The following is an 11,484-nucleotide window of genomic DNA, read 5'->3' as shown; positions in this document are numbered from 1 at the left end:
AAATACAGGTAAAAAGCTAGTGAAAATTAATACAGAAAATTTGAGTAATTTCATTGCGAGTTCTACGCAGTTTTGAGTCTTGGTTACGGCCAGACTGATTGATTATCTGATCGTGCTCCTCCCGAACCTTGTTAATAAAACATCATATAAATAAACAGAGAAAGTTCAGTACTGTTCAGTTCAGTCTCTCTACAAGTGGGAGTCCTGCAAAGATGTCTACACTTAATTTGGGTGACACAATAAGACAATGACCCAAAGAACAGGAGGAAATCGACAAAAACAGCTTTAGCTGAAGAAAATACACCTTCTGGAGCGGCCCAAACAGAGTTCAGATGTGGACCTGATTGAGATGCTTTGGCATGACCTCGAGAGAGTGATTCCCATCAGACATTCCCAGAATATTGCTGAACTGAAGCAGTTGTGTGAACAGAAATGGTGCAACATGGACTGTTTGTGCAGATCTGTTCCAAAAGAAAGATTTGGACCAACCAGGCATGAAATACAAGGGTTCACATACTCTTCCAACCCTGCACTGTGAATGTGCACAGAGTGCATTCAGTTAAAAAAATGAAAATGTATCAGTTCTTGATCATACAAATTTGACAGGCAGAAATTCATGATGCATCCAAGTGTTCACATTTTCTTGCAGTTGTACTTTTCCAATGCCGTCTACACTGTAAACAAGCAATGCACCGTGATCAAACTAGTATACACTTCTTGTATTGTTCCGACAAGTTGTTTCCTTTCTTTGTATAATGATAAGCACAGTTCAGAAAGGCCTGGAAAACAAATGCGTTTCTCACAAAGCTTCCCTATAGTAACAGAATAATTTAATGTCTGGTGTTTAATGTTGTGACAACAGTGAGAACACTGAAAGCCTGAGAGGTGAGAAACACGACCTGCATCATCCTCGGCAGGTGCTCGACCGGAATACTGAAAACACACACATTTTGTTTTGTTTAAAACATCCAACCACATTTGCGTTAACTCTATATCTGCTAATTCTATAAATATTTAGCATAATCTAATCACATCAGGTTGTTTACTTCATGATTAAATTTGAATTAAGCACCCACCACATCATGATACCTGTGTGCCTGTCCGGAGAAGCTCAATTGTTTTTGCAATTAAAATTAGCCAAAGACAGTCTGACATTTTCAGTGTCCAGTATCTGGGGTGGTCAGTATTCTGGTCGAGCACCTGCCGGTTGCTGAGGATGAGGAAGGTCATGCATCTCACCTCACAGGCTCTTAGGCAAAATTACTACAAATGCTTTATGGGAAAGCTATAACTTTGTTTTACAGAACTTTCTGAACTGTGCTTATCTTTATACACTGCAAGCAACATACCGCAACAAAACTAAAAGAGCCTCCTAGTTTTGTCAGTGCATTGCTTGCTCAGTGTAGAGGGGTTGTAAAACACTGAAAATGTATGTGAATTTACCGCATATTTCTACATAAATTGGTAATGGAATTTGATCTGGTTTTCCGCTAAGTCACAAACCATCTGATTTTAAAAGACAGATAAGTACAGTGTGGAAAAAGTACACTACTGTTCAAAAGTTTATGGTGGGAAAGATTTTACTTTAAAAGTTTTGTCTGAAAGTCTCTTATGCTCACCGAGTCTACATCTATTTGATTCAAATCCAGTAAAACAGTAATATTGTGAAATATTACTTTGTTTTCTATTTGAATACATTTCAAATGTAATTCATTCCTGTGATGGCAAAGCTAAATGTTCAGCATAACTTATTCCACACTCAGTCATTACTTTAGTCTTCAGAGTCACTCATCCTGATCCTTCAGAAATCTTTCTAATATGCTGATTTGCTGCTCAAGAAACAGTTCTTACTATTTTTAATGTCGAAAACAGTTGCTGCTTAGTATTTTTTGATACATTTTAATGTTAATAAAAAAATAATAACAGCTAAGATTACCACTGGAGAACATATATCCCTACAAAAACTTTCTGATATCTCTCTTTCTGATATCCTTTTCTGTCCTTTGTTAATACTTCATGGGGAGCTGATGGTTTGCTTTGGTTGTAGCCAAACACAAAGGGTGAATTTACTGAACAGTAAAGTCATTTTTGTGTGCAGACAGTATTTTGATGAATAAAGTTAAAAAGAATAGCATTTATCTGGAATAGAGATCTTATCTCAGGAATAGAACATTATAAATGTTTTTATTGTTACTTTTGATCACCTTAATATGTCTTTGCTAAATAAAAGTATTAATTTCTTTAAAAAAAATAAATCTAACTGACGCCAAACCTTTGAACAGTAGTGTACTGTATGTGAAAGTATTTGCTTGCAGAACAAACTGCACTATTCGTTTTTACAAAACAACTTCACTTCAGCAATATTGTGTTGTGAACCGATCTTCTGAGGTCACGCTGAAACTTCTCAACCAGGATGAGGTCAGGACTGTGATCAAAATACTCCAAAAGGTGTAGTTTATTCTGCTGAAGCTCCAATTCAGTCGCACTTTCCACAGGTCATTTTTTTTTAAATCTAATCAATCCACCCTGTTGCCTTCCTATTGAACACAAAAAAAAGAGTCAAAATGTCAAAGTTGCTCTTTTCCAAACAATGAAAAGGCATGATGGGCACTGGATGTTTGCGTATTTTAAAAGATCTGAACCCAGGTCATCATCTTACACTTTTGATCTATCAGTTTATTAATTCAGTTGTTCTTTCATAAACTGGCAACAGGTGGAAAAAATAGGTCCTGGGAATTAGCGTGAAAACTGCCGCCTTTATTTATACACCTATTCCTTAACACTGATTGCAGCGATTAATAAGCATAGATGACAAATGCTTAGCTAATTTATTTGGACATGGATGGCTTGGCTGTATAAATCAAAAGAGCTGCATTTAGTCTCTCTCTCATGACTCACCTCCTAGTGAAGTCCCAACAGGGTGCTGGCCTCTGCTAGCAGGTAAATGAGCACAGAGAAAAGACTGGGTGTGTGGGTGTCAGAGTCAAGGAAGGTTTTCCACACAGTTTACTTCCAGCACTCTGATGCCAACACATACGCCTCTAGAGACAAAAGATGGACCTTTTTCTTTCTTTTTAACTCTTTCTCCCACAGTCACTCTCTATCTTTAACTTCTCACCCCATCCCTGTCTCTTCTTCCAACCACCAGCCCTCTCATTTAGTGGTTTCCTCAGTGGACACTGTAATTGACTGGACAGGCAGACCAAACTGCGTCCAGTTGGCAAGGGATTGCAGTAATGTATGGGAGAGAAAGGAATCCATTAGAGAGCTAATAGCATGTAAAGACATCAATGAAAGAGACCGCAGGGGGAGGTATGTCCTTGGCTAGCAAAAAGTGAGAGGGAGGATTGTGAATGAAAGCTAAGATTACCCAAAAACGACTGAATTTTGTGCTTTTGCGTGCAGTGGGTGTTTATCCACTTTATCAAAAGCTGGTGAGCAACTGGAAAAACCACTGGAGCACAAATATCACTAAGACTTTCTGATATCTCTCTATCCTTTTCTGTCTTTCGTTAATATTTTATGAGGAGCTGATGGTTTGCTGCAGTTGTAGCCAAACACAAAGGGTGAATTTACTTAAAGGGTTAGTTCACCCAAAAATGAAAATTACATTTTTTTTAAATGGATGGGCGCTTTTTATTTAACTTCTTTTGGACTGATGCATGCAACACCCGCTGAGTGGCATTAAACAGCTTGAAAGATCAAAGACTATTTTTTTATATAACTCCGACTGGATTCGTCTGAAAGAAGAAAGTCATATACACCTATAGGATGGCTCTGGGGTGAGTAAAACACAGCCTAAATTTCATTTTTGGGTGAACTAACCCTTTAATATTTGAGTCATTTTTGTGCGCAGACATTTCAGCACAAAACCCCATGTTTTATTGACTAACCTATTATAATTGACATAGAAATTAGGTGTTTAACTAGGATAACACTTGGTTAAATTGGTTAACAACTCTGTTCTATGTAAATTCAGTGGTGTAATGTAACGAAGTAATAATACTTCGTTACCGTACTTAAGTATATTTTGGGAGTATCTGTACTTTACTTGAGTTTTTATATTTCAGCCAACTTTTACTTTTACTTCACTACATTTCCTAATTAAAATGTATACTTTTACTCCGATACATTTCCCCGAAGCATATTCGTTACTTACTACAAAATAGTCAGAAGTCAGAAGAACACAGACTGCAGGAAAGCAGGTTTGACGAATCAGTGGTCTGCCGTTTGCAAGTTTAGACTCCTAAAAACACCTTTGCTCATGAAATGCTTTGTTTCTGAATGAATCAGTAACAGTCACTTGTCACCTACTGGTGGTTTTAATTTCACATTTAGACTTTTTTTTTTTTTTTCATGTTTTAAATTATTTCAAATATCAGTATTCAACCGTTTTATGTTAAAAACAAAACATTATTTATTCATCTGTAACTGCAGGTTAAATGCATCCATGTCCCCTCTGAGATAGGCCTACATTAAACTGTGTAAATACATCTAAATTCTATTTCAAATGCAGATTCCAGAAATGTTTTCTTATGTTGGAATGAAAGACACTAAGTACCGGATGAAGTGCTTCTTACTCTTACCCAAAAATGCAAAATGGAAGAAAGAGTTAAAATTGAACACACTTCTACCAAAGTCATTTTCTGGTAGGATATCTGTACTTTTACTTGAGTATAGCTTTCAGGTACTTTATACACAACTGTGTAAATTATACTCCTTATTCAATACAATTCAAAAGTTTGAGGTCAGTAAAATTTTAAATGTTTTAAAAGAAGTCTAGTCTGCTCACCAAGGCTGCATTTATTTGATCAAAAACACAGAAAAAAAACAGTAAAATTGTTGAATATTGATACAATTTAAAATAACTTTTCTATTTTAATATATTTTAAAAAGTAGTTTATTCCTGTAATGGCAAAAAATATTCAGCATCATAACTCCAGTCTTCAGTGTCACATGATCCTTCAGAAAACATTCTAATATGCTGCTTTGATGCTCAAGAAACATTTAATATTATCATTAATGATCACAGTGTTGAAAACAGAAAACATTTTATGGAAACCCTACTTTTTGTCATGATTCTTTAATGAATATAGAAGAACAGCATTTTGTTATAGAAATCTTTTGGAAATGTCTTTACTGTCACTTTTGATCTATTTAACGCATCCTTAAAATTCTTTAAAATTGTATATTGCATAAAGTGTATACTGCATTTAATTCACAAAAAAAAAAAAAAAAGTTTGTGTACATTTTCTAATGATCATGGCAGAAGCAATTCATCAACTGATGATCCAAATGATGAATAACAACATTATTACCAGGCATGCATCCAGACAAATGCACTTTCTGCATGTTAAAGAGCCCATTAAGGAGTCTGGATTGCAGGGGTGTTGAAGAGTGATGTTGTATGCTCCTAGTAAAATATGGCAGATTGCAGTAGTCTGCTGCATCCACCACAACAACCGAAGCTGCAAGGTGAGGAACTGTGGCCTGCAAAATGTATTTGTGTGATAACCTGATTTATGATTCCTTTAGTGAACCGGGTACTGAAATGCTGAAAGCATTTGCAAATAAAGGACAATATTCCCCCCAGAAATTTTTAGTGGATTAGAGATTTAGTTAAAATTCTTCTGATGTTCCTCATCTGCATATTTATATCAATCTGTTCCAATCACACCTTTTAATTAAATGCATTATGTGAAAGACAAAGGTTTCGACTGAATAGAATTTTAATATGAGCACCAGCTTCAGTTCTAGACGCTTCTGTGCCATGCAGACTTTAACCTCGCCGACACAGAACAACACTGTTTGTTTGGTGTCAGTGGCACTATATGCTCTGAATGTAAGCGGTATCACACAGCTGCAGGTGGCCGGTGAGAGGCGAGACGGATGAGGCAGGGGTGTCAGTATGAAGGGTGGGTCCCGCTGTGAGACGGGGGCTAATGAGGTTTGATGCAAACAGGGGTCAGTTTAATGCACACAGCTGCAGAGCGCTCTCTATCCGTCCTTCAGTAAGGACACATGTGGCACACATACACATGTGAACGTGGAAACACACATGAGTGAAGGTGGGAATGCAAATCAAACAGATCAGTGAAGTAAATCTCTTGTGACGGGAAAATCCAGTCTGAGAGAAAGGGTAGGAAGATAGAGTCGGATGGGTCGTGTTATTATATTTCACTGAAAAGCAAATATATTTGTATAAGTTGTTTATGCAGATATGAATGGCATTAATTAGTTTACAGCAATACAATAAAACGAAATTAGGGAGCGCAATACAATAAAGTGCTTAAAGGCATATATTATGTATAGCACATTTGCATAAATTGTATTGAGATCTTACTACTTTGAGCTATATTTTATTCAACAGAAAAAAATGGTTTTAGGCCTTTTGATTATTAAGCATACAAAATGTGTAATATGCCCTGAGATACTGTGCATTACAGTGATTTTACCACAGTAAGAGCTGTGTTTCTAGGCATGGCACAATGCTGTAACAGAGTCTCGAGAGGCCAGTTGCTTTTATAAATTGTGCAAAGGCAATTTTATGAAGTACATAAATGTTTGATAATAATAATAATAATAATTTGCATTGTTGTTTAAATATTATTATAATAACAGCAATTTTATAAAATAAATGTTGAAAAAACATTTTATAAAGTACATAAATGTCCACTAATAATAATAATAATTATTATTATTAATTGATTATTATAATTTGTTGTTGTAGTAGTATAAATAGTGCAACGTTAATTTCATAAATACATATATAAAAAAATTGCATTTAAATCATGAACTTAATCATTAAAAAAAAAAACATGTATAATCTCTTAAATAACATTCCCAGTCATTCCCTGTGCATTTCACAGATATTCAGGTTTGAGTCTGTCCTCCACTTAACTATCGACAATCTCTTTGCCCATCTCTATCGTCATCATTCTCTTTTTCACAACATTACAATTTCCCAGCATAACATGTAATTCTGTCTCTCTTGAAATAATGTGCAATGCTGCTGTGGTAAAACTGACGTTTCTGCACCTGTTTATCAAGAGTGTAGAGTAAGTAATAATATAGCTGACAATTTTATTCAAAGCTACAATCACTATATTTCTTACACAAACAACAGCCCATGAAAGGACCTGGGCTTAAGTGCCTGGCACGAGAGCACAATGACAGTGTAATAAGACCAGATCTTTATTCACTCCAGCAAGGCCCTCAAAAGTAAAAGTCATATACCTGAGATTGCTCTCAATTTTTTGTCATGCCAAATGAATGTAATTTGTTCACATAAAGTTATTAAAATTGCCATTACGACCACTTACTCGTTTTAGCAGAGACATGAGGTGATTCAAGAGAATCTCAAATGTATTACATTTCATTATTTGTCTCTCCATTGCTCATTCATGGAACCGTTATGAATTTACATGAGACATCAGACACAACTTGAGCTTAATGTTCAGCTCACAGCACAATTATCCAGTAAGTATAAAACAGAAAATATCATACACTGTGACTAGTATATCGAGATAATGATTTTTCCCCCCTTCAATTCTAAACCTTACTTTTACAGAAACAGCCATGTTTAATAGGCTGTTTTGCCATCAACCATTGACTGATGTATGATTTGGGATTTGTACTCTCCATTCCACACAGACTCTCAGGAACTTGTGTGGCAGACAGTTGCTCCCCTGGTCTTTGTTCTGCTCTACCATCTAGTGGAGTGCCACGGTAGAGCACACAGCATCTTGCACAAGAAGGCTAAATTAACTTCCACAATTGACCACCAGAGGGCAATAGTAGAACCGGAATAAGATTAAAGATGATTTTGTTCTAGAAACCAAAAATTTTTTCTCTCATTTATTTTTTTTTTTTAATAAGCCTCTCTAAACCAGTGGTTATCAGTTGGCATGTCACGACCCAAAACTAGATCACATGTCTGTTCTGACAGCAGGCAAAATCCTGATGTTAAATGTAAATAATAAAAGGAAACAAAATAAAAAATAGCTATTTTTTACAGTAAAAGGAAGAAGAAAACTCCCATACCTTTTAAAGATGTTAAAGATTGTGCGGCCAATCAAACTCTACAGTATTTTGGCGCAAATTCAACTGTCATGAGTAAAGGCAGATGCAGCACAAACAGGCTTCATGACGTGCCCTAAATATGGTTCACTTGCTGCGGGGATAAACATGGCTTGTGCCACAATGTGTTTCGTGCAGTGAATTATTGACTGCCGAGAGCACAAAATACAGATATTTTATTTACTTTTGTACGATAAACAAATCTGGTACTTGATGTCCAGTATAAAACCTGTGTCCTGAAGCAAAACCAGTTGACAACCACTGGCCTGAACCATCTCCTACCATCCAACATGAAAACAAATGACTGAGCTTGAGGGAACCTTTCTGTCTTCTCCCATCTGTGTCTCCATCTAGCCCTTCCGTTTGGTAGTCCTCCTTCTCTTACGGTTTCTCTCTCTCTCTCTCTGACTGTCATTGTGAGTTAGCATCTTCGTCTTCATCTGCCTCTTACTGTGAATCATACTGTCCCACTCTGTTTATATCTCTATTCATAATCCATGTCTCTGTTCAACCGGTTTGTGTTATATCTATGGATATGCCACATGAAACTGTAATTTAGCTTTAATATCAAGGATCTGTCATTCATGTGTGTGCAACTACATGTAGTCTGAGGGTGTATGTGCTTTTTCTTGTTTAATTGACCTAAATCTGACAAAACCCTTTATCCCTTTATATTAAAAAAAAAAAAAAACGACCAACCTGACCAGGCTGGAAGACCAGCAAACTACCGGGGCTGGGTTTAAGAAATGTACATGCATTTCTGTTCAAAGGTTTGGGGGATAAGACTTATCCCCCCTGTAATATTGTGTATTATGTATTATATAATACAGTAATATTAGTACAAATTAAACTGTTTTCTATTTGAATATATTATAAAATGTAATTTATTCCCGGAATTGCAAAGCTGAATTTTCAGTATCACAACTCCAGTCTTCAGTGTCACTTCAGAAATCATTCTAATATTTGTCTATATTGGCTAGTCTTACCTTATACCTTGTGTGGATTACTTGTAATTTCTTACCCCAAACTAGAAGTGTATATGAAAATAACAGAACACGTCTATGACATGACTTAATTTACATAAATAAATATGCATGTGGGTGTGTTGTCTCGTCCTGGCAGAATGTTGCAGCGTGTGTCTCTCTTTAAATGAATAATAGTTAATTCACAGTTCACACTCTCTTGTCATGTTTGTCTTCATATTAGAGCTGATGTGTGTAATTGTTTCGATGTTAAAATACTTCCTCCTAACCCAGCTTAATGTGTAGAGACAACTATGAATAAGCCATTTTTAGGCACAATTATAAGTCAGCCATTCGTAAGTTGATTTCCCTGAAGCATGTAAACACTGTAGTTTTCATAACATTGTTATGTTTCCTTGAGTGGGCCAACAGAACAACTCTATGACAGATGAGTGGAAACCTGTAAGTACACAATCATTATTCTTCAGCTAATCAGTTCAGTTTGATGGCGCTAGTGAATAACACACCGCAGCTCCGAACTCCTTGAGGACAATGTGAGCCACACAACACAAAGTCGCCTAAAGATGGAAGAATGTCCTATTAGCCTGATAAAAGACTGCAGAGATTGAATGCAGTGCTACAAATCAAAACCACACAAAGTCTCCCAGGACACATGCCATTATTAGCCTTAAAGCTGTGACTGATTAATCAAGGGTAGAGAAAGAAAAGGCATTAGCACACGGGCTAACAAAGACATAATGCTAAAACTGGAAAATACTGACCCTGATCTCCTATGCAGTACATTTTATCTCTGTTGTACAAAATTCTTTGTATAAAGCTAGTGGTTTGTCTTACCCGCTGCCCTCCGCAGGGAGTTCACACGAGAGGACAGATCAAGGGCTTCATTTACAATAGCAGTACTGCCAAGGCAAATGGGTAGATAACTTACCTGTGTGGCCCGAGAAGAGGAGAGGAGAGGAGCGGAGGAGTCCCACATCAGCATTGTCCAGGTCCAGAGAGGTGTTGAAAAGGATGTCATGAGGAGGACATTACCAGCATGGAAAAAAACAGAGAAAAATGTACATTTACAATACTGTACTAATACTCACTGATCCTTCAAAATGTATTCAATTACTCAAGTTAAAATGTACTCTTGTTAAAGGATTTTCTAAGACTGGATTTGTACAATATACTGTACGGAGCCCCTAAAGGCACATGGTAGTGGAAAAATATGGGGCGGGAGGAAAAAATATTTTTCAAATCTTTTGCATTCTCTTTCAAAACTTTTGCATTCCCCCGAGAAACTTTGCATTCCCTCGCAAAACCAGTTGAGTTCGGACAAACACTTCCTGTTTACTTTAAGGCTTGCAGTGGTTCGTACGTTCACAATAGAGCGATTCATAGAGTTTTATTTTGAACTTGGACTCAAGTATAGGCTAAAGAAATACAGTCAGTGCTTAGTTCAAAGCACCGTTTACATTCTAAAACACTGAATGTGGCTTAATGTACTAAAACAGTGACATTAGAGGACCAAATTCAGTACACACCTTATTAATAAAGCATAGCCTACTATTTACAAACAAGCAGAATAGCCCCGAATATAAACGTAAAGCGCTAAATTGCACGTTAAGCATTGTCTCTCCCAGAAAACCGTAGCTTTCAGTACTTTATAGATCACAGTCTTTGTAACATGTTTTCAGCAATACATTTCTAACATTTATAATGCGTTTAGAAACAATTGTCTGAATTGCCTTTACATGGACTAAAACTGTAGGAACCACTCCATTGTGAACGTACGGAGCTGTACGAAACACTGCAAGCTGTAAAGTAAACAGGAAGTGTTTGTCCAAACTCAACTGGTTTTACGAGAGAATGCAAAAGTGTTGCGAGCGAACATAAGTGTTTTGCGAGGGGACGCAAAGTTTCTCGGGGGAACGCAAAAGTTTTGAAAAATATTTTTTCCTCCCACCCCGTTTTTCTACCACCACGTCCCTTTAGGGGCTCCTTAATAATATAAGGTAAGAATAAGACTAGGCAATATAACTACATATATACATCCATATGTTTCAACCTTCTGATGATTTATTTAATAGGTGATATTCAGTACTTATGTATATACATCAATTTTTAAGTATTTGGTCTGTAATTAGAACATTGTAGAAGGGTGATTATTTAAAGTAGAACCGGCCCCACTTTATATTAAGTGGCCTTAACTACTATGTACTTACATCAAAAATTAAGTACAATGTACTTATTGTGTTCATATTGTATTGCAAAACACTTTTGCTGCTATTGAGGTGGGATATGGGTAAGGTTAGGGACAGGTTTGTTGGTATGGGTGTTGTTAAGGGTGGGTTAAGGTGTAAGGGATGGGTCAACAGTGTAATTATAAATGTAATTACAGATATAATTACATGCAGATATTTTTCAAATATAAGTACAA

The 11,484-nt window shown here is 36.4% G+C and overlaps 1 protein-coding gene across 1 annotated transcript in view; it reads right to left on the bottom strand.

The window, feature by feature from the left end:
* The window catches only part of LOC107720021 (acid-sensing ion channel 2), a 364,486-nt gene that overhangs the window by 200,389 nt on the left and 152,613 nt on the right, over nucleotides 1–11,484 (bottom strand). The gene's annotated exons all lie outside the window — the stretch shown is intronic.

The sequence above is a fragment of the Sinocyclocheilus rhinocerous genome, unplaced genomic scaffold, assembly GCF_001515625.1.
Source record: "Sinocyclocheilus rhinocerous isolate Xijiao unplaced genomic scaffold, SAMN03320098_v1.1 scaffold273, whole genome shotgun sequence".
In the NCBI taxonomy this organism is placed as follows: Eukaryota; Metazoa; Chordata; class Actinopteri; order Cypriniformes; family Cyprinidae; genus Sinocyclocheilus; species Sinocyclocheilus rhinocerous.
Note: the sequence above shows the minus strand (reverse complement) of the source record. Positions and strands in the feature narration are given on the sequence as shown.